This window comes from Chiloscyllium plagiosum, chromosome 2, assembly GCF_004010195.1.
Source record: "Chiloscyllium plagiosum isolate BGI_BamShark_2017 chromosome 2, ASM401019v2, whole genome shotgun sequence".
In the NCBI taxonomy this organism is placed as follows: Eukaryota; Metazoa; Chordata; class Chondrichthyes; order Orectolobiformes; family Hemiscylliidae; genus Chiloscyllium; species Chiloscyllium plagiosum.
The window spans coordinates 61,960,385-61,979,088 of NC_057711.1; the positions used below are offsets into that span (position 1 = coordinate 61,960,385).

At 40.7% G+C, this 18,704-nt stretch overlaps 1 long non-coding RNA gene across 1 annotated transcript in view; it reads right to left on the minus strand.

The window, feature by feature from the left end:
- Positions 1–361: 361 nt before the first annotated feature.
- The window catches only part of LOC122560233, a 28,801-nt gene continuing 10,458 nt past the window's right edge, over positions 362–18,704 (minus strand). Inside the window, exon 3 of the long non-coding RNA XR_006314707.1 lies at positions 362–1,578. This is a non-coding gene — a long non-coding RNA (uncharacterized LOC122560233). The remainder of the gene's footprint in view (positions 1,579–18,704) is intronic.

The following is an 18,704-nucleotide window of genomic DNA, read 5'->3' on the forward strand; positions in this document are numbered from 1 at the left end:
ATCTCTGAAATTCAGCACTTTTGGCTATATTTGGACCAAGGCTGGAATGAGGCCTAGGCTTAGATTGTTCTGGGGATTTAGAATTGGTGAGCAAGTTACTTGGGAATTAAGGTTTACTTGGTAACACACCCAACAACACATTCCAACATTTTTCTCTTTGAAGATGATGATTGTGTTAAAAATTTCAGCATTTTCTTTATCTTTTACTTCCTTATTTTTCTGTGCATCTATCCAACCTTTTACATAGTTTCATGTGACAAATCAGAACTTTTCAGTCTTTACTTCGCCCTATTGTTCCTTCTTTTGTTTTGTCCAGTGAAGCATACAAAGTTTACATCTGAAACACTAATCTTCCATCAACATCTTCTGTTTTTTATTTTAGCTTGAAATTTTCACTGCCATTCAGAACATTATGAACAGAAACAATCAAAATATTCCATATCAATAAGGGCAACATTTAGAGAAATAAAATCTGACTTTATAACAACTCAAGTCATTGGAACAGCCCTTCAGTTCAAGTACAATAGCTATTTCTAATGATATGATTTAGTATGAAGTTCATTGTCTTTCACAGTACATTGTGACATTTATTCCTGATACAAGGTTAGAAAAGAAAGAATTTACATTTTGTAGGTCCTTTCAAGTTCTCAAGGTGTCTAAAATGCTTCATAGCTGATTAATTGATTTGAAGTGTAGTCAGTTATTTTGCACAGCAAGGCAAATTGCAATGAGACAAATGATTAATTAATCTATTTTAGAGATGCTAATTAAGGGGTAAATGTTGGACAGGACACCAAAGAATTTCCTGCTCCTCTTGAAGTCGTGCCCTGGAAACCTTTAAGTTGAAATGATTGGAGAATCAGCCCTTTCATTAAAGGTGTCATTCAATAAATGGCACTTCTGACAAATCAGTGTTCCATTAGTACCACACTGAACTGCCAATCCAGACTATGTGTTTATATTCCTGGAGTGGGGCTTGACCTCATGGCTCACTGTAAAACCAAAATAACTTCCTGGGCAGCTTCACAAATTAGTATTTTTATTGTCCATTGTAGAATAGGTTGGCGTGTATCTTGAGAACATGTCTAATGTCTGGATTCTGAGAACAGCAATAGAGGAAGCTTGTCTTCTGAACTCATTACATTACTTTCCTATTATGTGCTCCTGAATATATTAAACATGATGGCAATCTTTGTTTTTCAATAGGCTATAGCACTAAACAGTCTTTGTAATTTTCAGTTATGTTTAATTTGTTTGTGTGTCAGTGAATTATGGAAAAGTTTGTAATAACAGCAAGCACATTAAGGGACATTTATTTACACACTCTATTTAACAATAAAAATGCTGACTTCATCACTCAAGAGACTCATTGTATTCAACCTTTTTCCCCCTTGTGTTTATTTTCCAATCAAGCTCTTAAAAAATTCCCAAATTTACTGATAATTTATTTCACTAAATACAGGAACGTATTAAAAGTGCCATTGGTTAAAATGTTGACCTTGTGCTCTGACACACATGATCCGGAATTGACATTAGTTTCTTCTTCTTCTGGGTGTAAGTATTCCCCTTAGGAGGTATCTGTAATGACAGTACAGGACTGTCAGTTGCAGGACACATCTTGCTGATAAAATATAATGTTAATACCTTCATACCAAGGTGAGCTAAACTTAAAATATATGTTGAAAGATTAATTTCTGTTCCAATTTTAGTTCAGTTTACCAGCCCGAAAACAGTATTCGTTTTTTTTTCCAGAACAGAAGAGAACAAAGAGTTAGACCAAATGATTTATGTCTAACAGATTCAAATCACATTGGTTCACAGCTGGTTCACCACATCCATCAGTAAAAGGGAGATTCAATTCTAAACAGACAATTTAATTGTAGATCAGCTATAAATTCTGGACGAATGCTAATTTGCAGCTGCAGTATGAACAAGAAATCAGTGAATGCCATTCATCCATGTAAAAGTGTGATAGAAGCATCATTAACACAGTTAAGCTACACACAATGTATTTTCTCATGTGTCGTAAAAGTGTGGGAAATATTGTTCTACATGAAGTAAGTGAGAAAAAAAATTGTGAAATATTTAGTAACAATAAATAATTAATAGAAAGTAGTTCCAATAAAATTCAATACTAGAGCTCTTAGTATATAATACTTCGTGATTACATTGACCTTTTCATTTGAAGCCAGTACAACATCTGGTCCCCCTTGATCCTTCCCCCCCTCCATTACCATCGCCCAAGCCAAGTATCTTTGTCCTGCTCGCTGACATATCTTCTTGAATCTCCTGGTGTCCATAGCAAACATTTCAAAGGTTGCATTCTTCCTTGTAAATGCCTCTTGAACTTAGGCACAGAATTCAGTATGAAGCGGCAACCTTTACAATCACACTGCATTATTTTGACCCGTCAAGCTGGAAGCTCTGCTTTTATGGTTCATACATACTTCAGGTGCTTATTGCAACAAAAAATGTAGCGATTGTCTTAACAAATATGTCCACTCAATAGACTGATTATGTCATTGACTGTATTCAGTAACAAAACATTCCAAAGGTGAAACCATTACTGCAATGTACTAATTAATAACTTCAACATTCAGGTAATAAATCATGTGCCTGTTCAGAACTGAATATTTATCAATTTGATTTTTAAACAGATTTCTGTAAAAAGGTTCATTTATAATTATTTTGAATATATTATGTACATTTATATAAGATTGACAAATGCATAACTTTTAATGGTGGCATTGTAAGTTATTTTTCACTCATCATAATAGAATCAAATTCTGTTCAAAATTACTATTTATAATAATATTGTTCAAAAACAAAAGATCAAAAGCTGAAATGGATGATTTATTTCATTAGTAGTATTTGTAAGTTGTAGCAAAACATTCACTTTATTGAAGTTGCCTTTGAAATGTCGTGCGTGTGCTCAGCACTTAGATGTTACTGTTTTGTACTCAGTACTTCCCTACAGGCTTATTGTTGTGCCTTGCTGCCTTTCAGTTGACATAGCTAATATACGAAATCATAAACTGAATCCAGCATTTTCTTGGCCTGTCTACCTTTAAAGAAGGAACTTTGTCCTGTCATTCTATGTGGTTAACATTTTCCTGATACAAGAACATTGGAGAACTCTTTTTATAAATTATGTTGATCTCATGAATAGTACAGCAATTAAATCAGAAATACGAAAGTAAAAATGCCTTCTTGTCTCTGAAATTAAGGCAATTGGTACAGTCCAGGAAGTTTTATGCTCAGTCTCTTATTTGTTCAAAGCCAGGAAAATGGTAAGAATGCTATGGTTGGTATCAATGTCCTCAGATTAAGTCAAAAAGCATACTCAGAATTCTGACTTACAATCATTAATCAGTGACTCCTGCTGGAAAAAGTGTGAATGTGAAATGAGAATGTCTGTGTAATCTTTCCTGAATCACTTCTTTTCTGGGAGGACTTGTTGAGGTTTGTTGTTAGACAATTTAAAAGAAATTAGATTTGACTCAAAAAGCAGATGATCAATTAAGAAAGTAGTGTTAAATATATCACTTTAATTTATAACAGATTAACCGGATTTGGGCAACACTGCCCAGGTCAACACTTATTACAGAGCAGATGAGGTCATTGATGAAGCAGCTGAAAATGAGTGGGCCCAGGACACTGCCCCGAGGACATCCTGTAGCAAAGTTCGGGAGCTGGGATGATTGGTTTCCCACCATCTTTCTTCAGGATACTGTTATGATTCCAGATGATGTTATTACTGAACAAATCAGACATCAGATTGAATCCTGGCTTGGTAGATCATTGTTTTAATTTGGATTTAAGAAATGGATGTCTGGAAATGCATAAAAGTGGATAACTACCCAGGACCCGATCAGGTGTACCCTAGAACTCTGTGGAAAGCTAGGGAAGCACCACACTCTCAACTTTATCCTGTATGGTGTCAAGCTTCTTGGGTTACATTCATCCAAACAAATGGAGTATTCCATAACACTCCTGACCTATGCCTTGTAGATAGTGGATAGATATTGGGGAGACAAGAGATGAGTTACTCACTTCAGAATTTCTAACCTGTGACCTGCTTTTGTAGTCATAGTATTTGTATGGTTGGTCCTGTTCAGTTTCTGGTCAATGGTAACCCCAGGGTGATGATAATGGGGGAATTCAGCAATGGTCAAGAGATGATGGTTATATTCTCTCTTTTTGGAAATGATCATTGTTTGACACTTACGTGGCGCAAAGGTTACTGACACTTAGCAGCCTAAGTCTGACATTATCCAGGTCATGCTACTTAAGGGATCAAAATAATAACATCAAATTGGGGCAGGCAATAAACAAAGAAATAACTAATTCCTGTAAAAATGGCATGGCAATTATCATGGGGGATTTTAATCTGCATGTCAATTGGTCGAACCAGCTTGATCAAGGTAGCCTTGAGGAGTTGTTCATTGAGTGTATCTGCGATAGTTTTCTTGAACATTATGTAATGGAACCGACGAGGGAGCAAGCTATCCTAGATCTGGTCCTGTGAAGTGATACAGGAATAATGAATGACCTCATAGTCAGGGATCCTCTTGGAGAAGTGATCATAGTGTGGTTGAATTTAGAATAAAGATGGAGAGTGTGAAGATAAAATCCAATGCCAGTGTCCTGTGCTTGAACAAGGGAGACTACAATAGGATGAGGGAGGACTTGGCTAAAGTAGGCAAGGCTTTATGGTGGGACAGTTGACAAGCAGTGGAAGACTTTCAAAACAATTTTTCAGAGCTCAATTTTTTTCAGCACAAGTATATTCCAGCCAACAGGAAGGACTATAAGAAAAGTAGAAATCTGCCAAAAGTGACTAAGGAAATAGGGGAGGCTATCAAATTGATAGAGAAGGCATACAAAGTGGCCAAGATTAGCGAGAAACTAGAAGATTGGGAAAACTTTAAATATCAGTGGAAAGCCACAAAAAGAGCTATAAAGTAAGACAGAGCATGAGAAAAAATCTAGCACAAAATATAAAGACAGATAGCAACTGTTTCTATAAATATACAAAACAAAAAAGAATGGCTAAAGTAAACATTGGTCCTTTAGAGGATGAGAAGGGGCATTTAGTTATGGGATATGATGAAATGGCCGGGTGTTGAATAGGTATTTTATGTCGGCCTTCACAGTGGAGGACACCAATAATGTGCCAGTAATTGACAAAGAGATGAAGGTAGGTGAGGACCTGGAAACAATCATTATTATGGAAGAGGTAGTGTTGGTCTAGCTAATGGAGCAAAGAATAGACAAGTCTGCTGGCCCTGATGAAATGCATCGCAGGGTACTAAAAGAGATGGCGGGAGAAATAGCAAATGCACATGTGATAATTTTCCAAATTTTGCTGGACTCTGAGGCAAATTGGAAAACAGCAAATGTGATGCCACTGTTTAAAAAGGGAGGTAGACAAAAGATGGAGAATTATAGACCGGTTAGCTTAACTTCCGTAGAGGGGAAGATGCTTAAGTCAATTATTAAGGAAGAAATAGCAAGACACCTCAATAGAAATTGTCCTGTTGGGCAGACGCCACTGTTTAAAAAGGGAGGTAGACAAAAGATGTAATTATAGACCGGTTAGCTTAACTTCTGTAGAGGGGAAGATGCTTAAGTCAATTATTAAGGAAGAAATAGCAAGACACCTCAATAGAAATTGTCCTGTTGGGCAGACGCAGCATGGGTTCAGGAAAGGCAGGTCATGGTTAACTAATCTTTTGGAATTCTATGAAGACATTACAAACAAGGTGGACAAAGGGGACCCAGTGGATGTGGTGTACCTAGATTTCCAAAAGGCCTTCAACAAGGTGCCAAACAAGAGGCTGCTGCATAAGACAGTGATGTATGGCATTACGGGTAAACTATTAGCATGGGTAGAGGATTTGTTGACTAACAGGAAGCAAAGAGTGGGGATAACTGAGTGCTATTCCAGTGGGCATTTGGTAACTAGTGGTGTGCCTCAGGGATCAGTGTTAGTACCGCAATTATTTACAATTTACATAGATGATTTGGAGTTGGAGACCACATGTAATGTGTCAAAGTTTGCAGATGATAATAAGATGAGTGGCAGAGCAAAGTGTGCAGAGGACTGTGAAACTTTGCAGAGGAATGTAGATACAGTAAGTGAGTGGGCAAAGATCTGATAGATGGAATGCAATATTAATAAATGTGAAGTCATCCAGTTTGGTAGGAGTAATAGTAAAAAGGATTATTGCTCGCATGGTAAAAAGTTGCAGCATGCTGTTATGCAGAGGGACCTGGGTGTCTTTGTGCATGAATCACAGAGGGTTGGTCTGCAGGTACAACAAGTAATTCAGAAGGCAAATGGAATTTTGTCCTTCCTTGTTAAAGGGATTGAGTTTAAAAGTAGGGAGGTTATGTTGCAGCTGTACAGGGTACTGGTGGACCCACACCTGCAGTACTGCATGCAGTTTTGGTCTCCTTACTTGAGAAAGTACTGGCACCTAGGGAGAGTACAGAGGAGGTTCAGTAGGTTGATTCCGGAGTTAAGGGGGTTGTTTTATGAGGAGAGACTGAGCAGACTGGGATATATATATTGGAATTTAGAAGAATGAAGGGGAACCTTATGGAAAAATATAAAATAATGAAGGGAATAGATAAGATAGAAGTAGAGAGGATGTTTCCACTGGTAGGTGAAAGTAAAAGCCTCAAAATTAGGAGAAGCAGATTTAGGACTGAATTGAGAATAAACTTCTTCATCCAGAGGCATCTGTAAATCGATGGAATTCCTTGCCCAATGAAGTAGTTGACACTACTTAGGTAAATATTTTTAAATACAAGGTGGACTTTTTTGTACAATAAAGGATTTAAGGAACCCAGTGAGAAGTCTGGTAAGTGGAACTGAGTCCACGAAAAGATCAGCCACGATCTTATTGAATGGCAGAGCAGGTTCAAAGGGCCAGATGGCCTACTCCTGCTCCGAGTTCTTAAGTTCTTAAGGACGTGAACCATTTCTGTATGAGGAGTTGCAATTAGAGTCATAGAGGTGTACAGCATGGAAACAGACCCTTCGGTCCAACCCATCCACGCCGACCCGATATCCCAACCCAATCTAGTCCCACCTGCCAACACCTGGCCCATATCCCTCCAAACCCTTCCTATTCCTAAACCCATTCAAAAACCTTTTAAATGTTGTAATTGGGCTCCACCATTTCCTCTGGCAGCTCATTCCATACACGTAACACCCTCTGCATGAAAAAGTTGTCCCTTAGGTCTCTTTTACATCTTTCCCCTCTCACCCTAAACTTATGCCCTCTAGTTCTGGACTCCCCGACCCCAGGGAAAAGACTTTGCCTATTTATCCTATCCATGCCCTTCATAATTTTGTAAACCTCCATAAAGTCACCACTCAACTTCCGACGCTCCAGGGAAAACAGCACCAGCCTGTTCAGCCTCTCCCTATAACTTAAATCCTCCAACCCTGGCAACATCCCTGTAAATCTTTTCTGAACCCTTTCAAGTTTCACAGCATCTTTCCAGTAGGAAGGAGACCAGAATTGCACGCAATATTCCAACAGTGGCCTAACCACTGTCCTGTACAGCTGCAACATGACCTCCCAACTCCTGTACTCTATACTCTGATGAATAAAGGAAAGGATAACAAATGCCTTCTTCACTATCCTATCTACCTGCGACTCCACTTTCAAGGAGCTATGAACCTGCACTCCAAGGTCTCTTTGTTCACTAAGACTCCTGAGGACCTTACCATTAAGTGTATAAGTCCTGCTAAGATTTGCTTTCCCAAAATGCAGCACCTCACATTTATCTGAATTAAACTGCATCTGCCACTTCTCAGCCCATTGGCCCATATGGTCAAGATCCTGTTGTAATCTGAGGTAATCTTCTTTGCTGTCCACTACACCTCCAATTTTGATGTCATCTGCAAACTTACTAACTATATGTCTTATGCTCACATCCAAATCAAATAGTATTAGAGACTGTGTCCAATCATCAGCAAACAACCCACTTCTGACTTTAGCAGCTGAAGACGATTGAGCTTTGAACACTTTTCTGAGGAACTCTTGCAGTGATGTCCTGAAGCTTTGATGATTGACTTCAACCAGTAGAGGTTTGGCCTGAATCCCATTGACTCCAGTTTAATTTCGGCACCTTGATACTATACATGATTAAATGCTGCCTTGATGGCAAAGGTAGTCACTCTCACTTCACTCTGGAGTTCAACTCGTCTGTCTGTATTTGAGCCATAACTGTAATGTAATTTGCCTAATGGAAATGTGCAGAATGTTTATACTTGGTGGAGATCCAAAATTACATAGCTCCACTAATTTCCACTCTGTTCTAGCAAGTATGATTAAATTATGAATTTTAATAGAGATGAAATTCAACCCTACAAACTTTGAAGTGTACAACATTAAAGTTTGGAATTAGCTGGGGAGAGGCTGAAAGAGAGTAGACTCAAGACATAACATGTCTAATCAATGCAGAGCTACACTTCAGAGAACAAATTGAATCCTGGCATTTAAATTGCTAAACCACTGAATGCAAACCAGAAGTCATAAAACAATGAAACTCCACCACTAGTTAGGCTGCACCTTGAATATTTTAATTAGGTCCTTTAACAAAGGCACATGAAATCTTCCAAGGACAGTACAGTTTCACAGTGGTTAGCACTGCTGCTTCACAGCATCAGGGATCCAGGTTTGACCCTAACATCCAATGACTGTGGGGAGTTTGCACGTTTTCCTCATGTTTCTGTGGACTTCCACCAGATGCTCAGGTTTCTTCTCAGTCCAAAGATGTGCAGTTTAGATGGATTGGCCATGCTAACTTGCTCCATAGTATCGAGAGATGTGTTGGCTAGGTGGGTTACCCATGGTAAATGTGGGGTTATGGGGATTGGGTGGAGGTGGAATTCTTTTCAGAGGGTCAGCGCAGACTCAATGGGCTGAATGGCCTCTCTCTGCAGTGTACGGGTTCTATGATTCTAAGGACCAGAAGTGGTCAGAGAAGAGTCATGAATTTGATCTCTACCATGCATCCATCACTTTGGCCCTGAATTTCCCTCTTTCTCGCAACAGCAGTGCCACTGGTCACTTCTTCTTCAACTGCATATGCTGTAGTTGGCACCTAACATTGGCTCCATTTTCCATTAATTTTCAACGGATTCAAGAGTGGAATTGTTATTGGACTGTGTGAGCTTTTCAGCAGCTGATAACTGAAGCCTAGTTTGTATTCCTCCTATTCTATCCTGGATAGAGCTCTTCACAGTTTTGGTTCAAATATAAACATTAGAGCGAAATTTCTGAGTGGAGGTCCACAATAGAAGCTTAACACTATCCAGGAAAGAGCATCCGCCTTGACCAGTGACTCGTCCATCATCTCAAACATTCACATTCTCTGGTTAGAAAGTAAAATTAGGGCATATGAGATTTGTTTTGGTGGGGCTGTCTGTTAGCTCAGTTGGCTGGACAGTTAATTTGGGAGACAAAGTGCTGCCAACAGCATAGGTCCAATTCCTGCACCAGCTAAGGTTACAATGATGGTCCCATCTTCTCAGCTCTCCCTTCCCTTGACGTGTGGTGATCCTCAGATTAAAGCACCATCAGTCATGCCTCTCTGACGACAGAGAAGCTCTATAGTTCATTAGGACTACAGCAAATTTAATATGCCAGTATTGGTTGAGAATCTATCAACAGACAGAAAATAGATCATAGAAATAAACATATCCTTCTTAGGATACCAGGCTGTTATTAGTGGAGTACCACAAGGATTGATGTTCGTCCCATAACCGATATAAATGATTTGGTATGGGGGCCAATTATAATATTACCAAATTCATTGGTAACATAAAACTTGGTGGGAATGTAAATTCTAAGGAGAATTCTAAGGAGGGCGGCACGGTGGCACAGTGGCTAGCACTGCTGCCTCACAGCGCCAAAGACCTGGGTTCAATTCCCGCCTCAGGCGACTGACTGTGTGGAGTTTGCACGTTAATCTAATCTAATCTAATCTAATCTAATCTAATGCAAGGGGGCTTCAAAAGAACTTTGAAAGCAGGCTGAGTGAATGGGCTAGAACATTGCAGATGCAATACAAAGTGAATAATTATGTGAATAATTACAACGTGAAGTTATTCACTTCAGTAGATAAAAACAAAGGCAGAATATTACTCAATGCTGAAAGGTTGGGGAATGCAGACGTTCAAAGGGGACATGGGGGCCCTTGCTCATGAATCACTAAAAGCTAGCACGCAGGTGTAACAAGCAATTCGGAAGGCAAATGGTATGTTGGCATCCATCACAGGAGGATTTGAATGCAGAAGAAAAAGTCTCTTCATGAAATTGTATAAAGCCTTGTTCAGACTGCAAATGTTATATTGTGTACACTTTTAGTTTCCTCAGTTAAGGAAATGATATATCTGCCAGAGAAGGAGGGCAACATAGGTTCACTAGATTAATCCGTGGGGTGGCAGAATTATTTATGAGGAATGATCGAGGACGCTTGGTCTGTTTTCTCTAGCATTTAGATAAATTAGAGTTTTTTTCTTTGAAATGTACAAAATTCTCAAACAGTGTAACAGAATAAATATTGACAAGTTACTCCCTCTGACTAGTGAGTCTAAAATGAGGGGACATAATCTCTGGATAAGGGGTGGGTCATTTAATATTTAGATACTGAGAAATTTCTTCACTCAGAGGATGGTGAACCTTTAGAATTCTCTACTCCAGAGGTCTATGGAATCTGAATCATTGAGCATGTGTAAGATATATATCAGGGCATATTCTGGAGACAAAAGACATGAATAGATGTGGAGATGGTTTATAAAAGTGGCACTAGGCAAATGATCAGCCATTTGAATGTGTAACAGACTCAATTAACTGAATGGCCTACTTCTGTTCCTCTGTTCCGATGTTTCATACAGAATTAAATGGTGGTTTTAATTTAGAAATTGTTCCAATAGAGAATATGTAGTCCAATGGCAACAGCTGTCAATGCAACATCAAAATAACTTCCTTACTTGTGAGTTTATCCAAGATTTACACATTGTACAGATGGATCAAGAAGGAAAAAGAAATCATGAGAATGGGGCATGCAGGAAAAGGCTGTTCTGAAGAATGGCATTTATTTTTCTCTCTCTGATCTATAATTAGAAAACCTTAGAGTGCATTTCTCTTTTTTTCATAGAATTCCGACAGTGTGGAAACAGGCCCTTCGACCCAACAGGTCCACACCGACCCTCCAAAGACTAACCCTCTCAGACCCATTCCCGTACCCAATTATCATACATTTACCCCGACTAATGCACCTAACCTACACATTCCTGAACATTATGGGCAATTTAGCATGGCCAATTCACCTAACCTACACATCTTTAGATTGTGGGAGGAAACCAAAGCACCCAGAGGAAACCCATGCAGACACAGGGAGAATGAGCAAACTCCACACAGAGAGTTGCCCAAGGCAGCAGTGCTAACCACTGAGCCACCGTGCCACCCCAAGGTCTTTTTCCCAGGGTAGGGGAGTCTAAAACAAGAGGGCATATGTTTAAAGTGAGAGAGGAAAGACTTAAAAGGGACCTGAGGGGCAACTTTTTCACAGAGGGTGGTATGTGTATGGAACGAGCTGCCAAAGAAACCTGGTACAATTCCAACATTTAAAAGGCATCAGGATGGGTACATGGATAGGAAGGGTTCAGAGGGATATGATCAAATGTTGGCAAACAGGATTAAATCAGTTTAGGATACCTGGTCTACTTCCATGCTGTATAACTTGATGACTCTATGACCAGTTTCTGGTCTCTTGTGGCTAAAGTGTCCGCTGCAAGTGCAGCAAGCAATTGAGTAGGGAGATGGTATGTTGGCATTCATCACAGGAGACAAGTGAGTGCAGACTAAAGTATTTATTTATGCAACTGAGTAAAGCCAAAATGAGACTGTATATAGAGTATTGTGTACAGTCTGAGCTCTTTATTCAAGGAAGGAAATACCTGGCACAGAAGTAGACAGCCAAAATTTACTTGACTAATCCCTGGGATGGCGGGATTGTTTTATCAGGAGAGACAGAGAACACTAGGTCTGTATTCTCCGGAGTTACAAATAGTGAGAGGCAATCTCTTTGAAATTTATTAAATTCTTACAAGTAACAACAGTTTGGATGGAGAAAAGATACTTTGCCTCACTGGAGAGTCTAAAACCAAGGGACATACTCTCAGAACAAAGGGTAGACCATTTTAAAAAGACAGGGCCCAGCTAATGATGCTTCATTTCTCCTGTCAACATTGCCTTAAAGTGCAGCAAAGTCTATTGGAGCCATCCAAGATGCCTTCGGTAGATTCACTGCCACTCATCCTTATTATTATACTGATACCTAGTGAGGAAGGATGCCCACATGAATTCTTCAGTGGAAAATAGGTTGAATTTTGATAAACGGTATACATTTATTAAAACGTATTTAATACTATTTATATTAAATTTGAGATACATGATGATCTTTTCTGAGACATTAGGCACAATTTAGGAGTAAGTGCACATTGCTGTGACTATATGAACTTAGCACTTGAATAACAACTTAAAGCGGGGGTGGGAACTGTTTTCAAGTCAGGGATCAGTGATATACGGACAAAATCAATCGAGGGATACAGACACAAAAAAAATCTTAACATAGTTTCGAAGAGAGAAAAGTGAAATGCTCAGTGATTAGTGCTGCTGCCTCTCAGTGCCAGGGATCCAGGTTTGATTCCAGCTTTGAGCAACTGTCTGTGTTGAGTTTGCACATTCTGCCCGTGTATGCATGGGTTTCCTCTGGGTGCTCCAGTTTCTCCCATAGTTTAAAGATGTGCAGGTTAGATGAAAATGGCCATGCTAAATTGCCCATAGTGTTCAGGATTGTGTAGGTTAGGTGCAATAATTGTGGGAAATTTCAGGGGGATAGGTCTGGGTGGGATAGAGGGTCAATGTGGGCTTGTTGGGACAAATGGCCTGTTTCCACACTGTAGGGATTCTATGTATTCTATGGTATGGTTCAAATCACCCACCATTTTAATGCTACGGCTGAGGTTGCTTAACCTTACTGAACCTTCCTATGACCATTGTTAACAAAGGTATTGCTCTTTGTTTCATTAGTTAATCTGGAAATAAAATGGCACTGTGATGGGGAAAGTTTTGAAAAGAACTGCTTGCAGCACTACCTTCTGATTCCTGTCACTCAGTCAATTCCATGTGCATGTAGTTGTTATTCCCTTTATTCCATGAGCTATAATAATGCTCACAAATCCGTTGTTCAACATTGTACCATGTGATTTTTGAACATCCATGTTCAATTACATAAGTAGCATTAACTCAAATATCCTTTCTGTTAAATCTTTCAAAATCTGAACAAGCACGGACATAAAATTGACCTCAAACAAGAAAAACACTTGTGAAAGACATTAGGAAAATTTCCAGTGTATATCTCAATGCGCTGAATCTTAATTTTTTTGGTTAAGTTCAAGTTGCATCATGACTCATGAATGGTTTTACACAGCAAGGTCTTGTGAGTTTTCTTACGCCATCTGAACAATCTTGCCTCAATAATTAACATGTTCCAATGGTGTCTCTCATGTATGATTTCCACCCCATCTTACAATATGCCATTCTGGAAAAACTCACCATTTGGCGGATATTCACCAAACAAATGGCATCCCTTGCTCCTGTGCCATCTTTAAAATGCCACAATGTACCCAGACAAGCACTGGCATTCTCATACTCCTCTGCTCCTCTGATGGACAGAATTGTATGTGAAAAAGAAGGTGAAGATTATACCACATTTTCCAACAGGAACCTTGAGGTCCTGGTGGATGGGGTAGTGCAATAGAGACTGGCAGAGGAGTCTATGCCACCAGACATTGTCAACCTAATCTGATGCTGTCATCCAGGTTAGTGCCATCTCCGGATGTAGAACAGCAGCTTGCAATGTCAAAAGAAGGTCACTGATCTTCTCCATTCTGCCAGGTTAAGTACCACACTCCATCATCTCACATTCACTCTTTCTCTAATGTTGCGTCTATCTCTCATCAAGGTTCAATACTTGACCACTCTCACTGTTTCCTGCAAAACATCCGCTCATCCACTCTTCCTCCTCAGCCTCCCACACTATTATCCCTGTATACCCTCTGCTCTGCCTCCTCAGTACTTTGGAACACCAGGTCTGAACAGCTATGCCACCAATTAACATCTCACTCATTGCCCCGTTCTCTCAGTACAGGAAAAAATAGCACATAATAGGGCCGAGAGATAGCTATCAAAGATTCGAACAGCAATAGATACGCCAGTGAAGTGCCATTTTCAGGTCTTCCTTCCCCGGTCTTCCATCTTCTCCAGACACAAAACTTCTTGATCTACTGGCAGAACAGAGTTAGGAATTCTCTCTTAGCAGGGTGGTCACAGCAGGAGATTATTCTGCAAGATTGTTAGCCATTTTCAAACCTTACATCCAAAATTCATTAAAATGTGAAATCTGACACCATTTCAATTGCCAAAGGTACTGAATTTCAGACATTAGACCTTCAATGAAGTCTGGAATCAGCTGACACTGACAGAACCCAAACTGCGCATCAGTGAACTGTGTAACTGCTGCTTAATGACACTGTCGACAACACCTTTACATTTTACTGGGTCAGTGGTTGATTAGGTTAGATTTTTCCTGCTTTTTGTGGTGGGGGTGGGGACATCCCCGGACAAGTTTTTAAATTGTCAGGTGTATATGGTATTGTAGCTATATAAAAACACCTTGGATAATGTGCAGCTAGATCTGAAGCACAATTACACTGTCAGAACGTTATCATGGCTCATGGCCATGTATCCAGTGACTTCAGCCGTTTCTTGATATCATGTGGAGTGAATCAGATTGGCTGAAGATGTTATCACACACCAATCATAGGACAACTTACTGTTCTGTGGATATGTGCCACAAGACCGGAACACTTAACATCCCCACCATCTTTAAAGGCCAATGTGCACCCAGAGGAGCGTTGTACTGTTCAGTCACAGACAGATTTTGAACATGTTGAAGAAGGGGAAGATGACACTGCAATCCTTTGACTGGGATCTGGAGCTACCAGTTGAGAGAAAAGTGTGGAGGAGGGATGTCCTCATCCCAGCGGGAGCCACACCACCAGACTCCGGCATTCTGGTCTAGGTAACTGCCACCTTCATAGTCCAAATGAACAGATCTTCATCGACATGTCAGTAAAGGTATCATTTTCTTCTCTCTGCCAACTCACACTCATTCTATCTTTGCTAGTGCATTCTAGCTTATGCTTTTGTCCCCTTTCACAGTTGTCATCCTTTCTTCCTGCAGAATGTAGTCCCCAGTCCTGAAGGATAACTTGCCGAGTCTCTTTCCCATAGCAGCAAACACTCTTGATTCCCCTCCTCCAAACTGCTTTCCTCTTAGTTTCTGTATATGAAGCTGACTGTGGCTTACCCCCATGAAAGAACCAAGTGAACAACCTGGCACAAGAAGTGCCCAGATCCCTGACTGGTAGTTGTACAATTCCCCAACTATAGTAGGTCTATTTCACACCCATCCCTCTCCATCTCACCAACTGACTGTTTTGGAGTCGCAGGACTAACCATTACCCACACCCCTGACTACAGATAGATATATTCCTAACTAAATTCACCTTGAATGGACACATGACCATGACCAAAACTCTGGACTAATACCAGAGACTGCCCTTAATTTACAGTGTTGGACCACTGGCTGATGGGTATCTCCATGGACTTCGGTGAGGAATACTCTCCTAAGACTTTGAGACATGGCTTACTGTGTATGCAGTGTATTTGCCAAGGAAGCTGCTAACACATGGTGCAGGTGTGAGATCCAAACAGCATACTGCCATAGAGCAGGATATCCACTCCCTCAACTGACTGCCGACCAACAAGGCAAGCTGCATGATTGTGTGAGTGCATTGACTGGAATGGCAAGACAAAGAAAAGCAAGACATGGTCACTGTGAGCATGCAGGTAGGCGCTAAATGAACAAATGCAAAAAAAAGCCCGTGAGCATCCCTGAAATGCTGCTGCTGACAATTAGCTGGGTGCCTGCCTGTTTGCACATGGTGTCCTTCCAGCAGCCATTCAATTTTAGTTGCCAATATATACCCTGAAATGCAATCTGTGTTTCCAGAGCACCCTGCCAGTGTATCAGAGAGGTACCATGAGGGGTTGGCAAATACCAGATACCAATGTCTGTGAATGGGTGTATGTGTGTGTATGAGTAGTTGCTGCCCATGGATCATACCCTGCAATGCAGTTTGGTCGTATTCAACTTGGAGATCCCTCAGAAAAAGTAGTGAGCTGAATCTGCCATGTACCCACTCTGGTTTCCATGGTGTGTTTTTTTGACATCCATTTGTTAAGATAGAAATTTGAATGTTAATGAGGTGAGTTGGGCCGTCAACAAGTTGATCAACAAGTAATAATCTCCCGTAATTGGCAAATTGTCACTGCCTAGCAATAAACTCATCCCACTCCTTGACAAAAACATATAAGATGAGCAAGATTTGGCTGGACCGCTCATCTGAGTATGCCACAATTCTCACCACAACCCACATTGTTCAGTCTTCTGTAAGTGTTCACTTACTATTCTTAGTCAGGGTATCTGTGTACTATCGTTCCTTTTCTACCAAAGTGCTTGCTATTGCCAAACAGCTAAGACTACTGCCATCTATGCCAGGATGACGCAGTGTGAAACTAGACTTTTTAGGCACAGAGTAACTTCAATTCATCCTGGAAATTGATATGCAATCTCCCACAGGATGTGAGCAATCTTCCTGTAACTGTGCTGCAATCACTGGGCGGACATTGTATTAAAACATGGGGACAAGCAGACACACAAAAACTGATACTAAAGTGATGCTCAATGGTGATTATTTGGCGTTTGTAAGCAATTAGGCATGGTTTATTTGTAAATGGTATTTGGTTTGTTTAGTAATAGCTCTTACATTTGCATTGTGAACAAGGTATCGGTGGGACAGTCAGTGAAAAAGGGAAGGTAAAGGCTGAGAAAATTCGATGAAACCAAAAAAATCAACATGTGGATCACAATATGATAGTTATCCACGCCCTTTGCTATTGTTTTAGAGAGCAGGTTGTGATCCTTTACTGGGAACCCCAGCACCGTGTTTTGTCCTGTCACAGATCACCGCTCCTGTTCCTTCGGATCATGATAGCCCGGCTCCGAGATTTGGATGCTTTGCTCACTGCTTCATAGAGCCTCACCAAACGCCTGCCTCCGCATTGCCCTGCATCCCAATCCGGGAACACTCCAACCCCGGGACAGTCCAATCCCGGAACACTCCAACCTCGGAACATTTCAACCCTGGAACACTCCAATCCCCGAACACTCCAACCCCGGGACAGTCCAATCCCGGAACACTCCAACCCCGGGACAGTCCAATCCCGGGACAGTCCAATCCCGGGACAGTCCAATCCCCGAACACTCCAACCCTGGAACACTCCAATCCCCGAACACTCCAACCCCGGGACAGTCCAATCCCGGAACACTCCAATCTCGGAACATTCAAATTGCAGCACAGTTTAATCCTGGGACAAGCACAGTCCAGTCTCAGGACACTCCAATTCCGGGACAAGCACATTCAAATCACAGGACAAAGACACTCCAAACACAGAACACTCGAATGCCGAGGGAGGCCACTCCTATGCGTGGATACCCAATCCCGGAATATACTATTCCTTGGAAATTTAACGGGATGCATACAATTCAATCCCGGAACACTTTAAACCCTAAACACTCCATTCTTGGGACCCACTCACCCTCCCCACTGGTGAACTCCACAGTGTCCACAGGTTCCCACCAGTCCTATTCAATGTCATAACTTGGTCGCTGCCTTTCTGTTAGTTTAAAACCTGGGGCAGCTCGAACTTCACTGTTTCCCAATCTGTGCTTGAATTCTGAGACCCATATTTGCAACATCTAAATCAAGCCTCTAGAAATAGATGGCAAAACACTTTTTAAAAATCAGTAACTATTTTAACTATAAGATATTGTAGAGGTCTACAGCACAGAAAAAGGCCCTTTGGCCCATCAAGTCTGCTCAAGTCTGCACAAGTCAAAAACAACCACCAAACTATTCTAAACCCATTTTTCAGCACTTGGCCCATAGCCTTGTATGCTTTTGGCATGGCACGTGTACATGAGAAGGGTGTGTCCCTGGATTGGAATGTCCTGAATGTTTTAAATCTATTCGTTAAGGAAAATGTTGGATGATTTCACCTGTTTTCACCCTTCATTCTGACAAGTGTGCGGGAAATGAATTCAAAAAGTAGGAATGAGTAGTACATTCCTCCTTAGGAATAAAAATATATAAAAATATACAAGCTTATGACTGAGGTGCCTCAGAGCAATTCCGGATCAATGATGCAGTTGGTTATGCAATAACCGCATAGCTGTTTCCAAGCAAGATTCCATCAACATTCCTATGTTCTGAAGTAGAATCACAGAAGCTCTACAGTGTGGAAACAGGCCATTTGGCCCATCGAGTGCACATTGACCATTCAAAGAGCATCCCACCCAGATGCATTCCCCCGCCTACTGAAAACAAAAAAGTGCTGAAGACCACAGCTAGTCAGGCATCCATAGGGAGAAAGCAAGCTAATACCTCAAGTCCTGATAACTCTTCATCTCCCCTAACCTATCCCTGT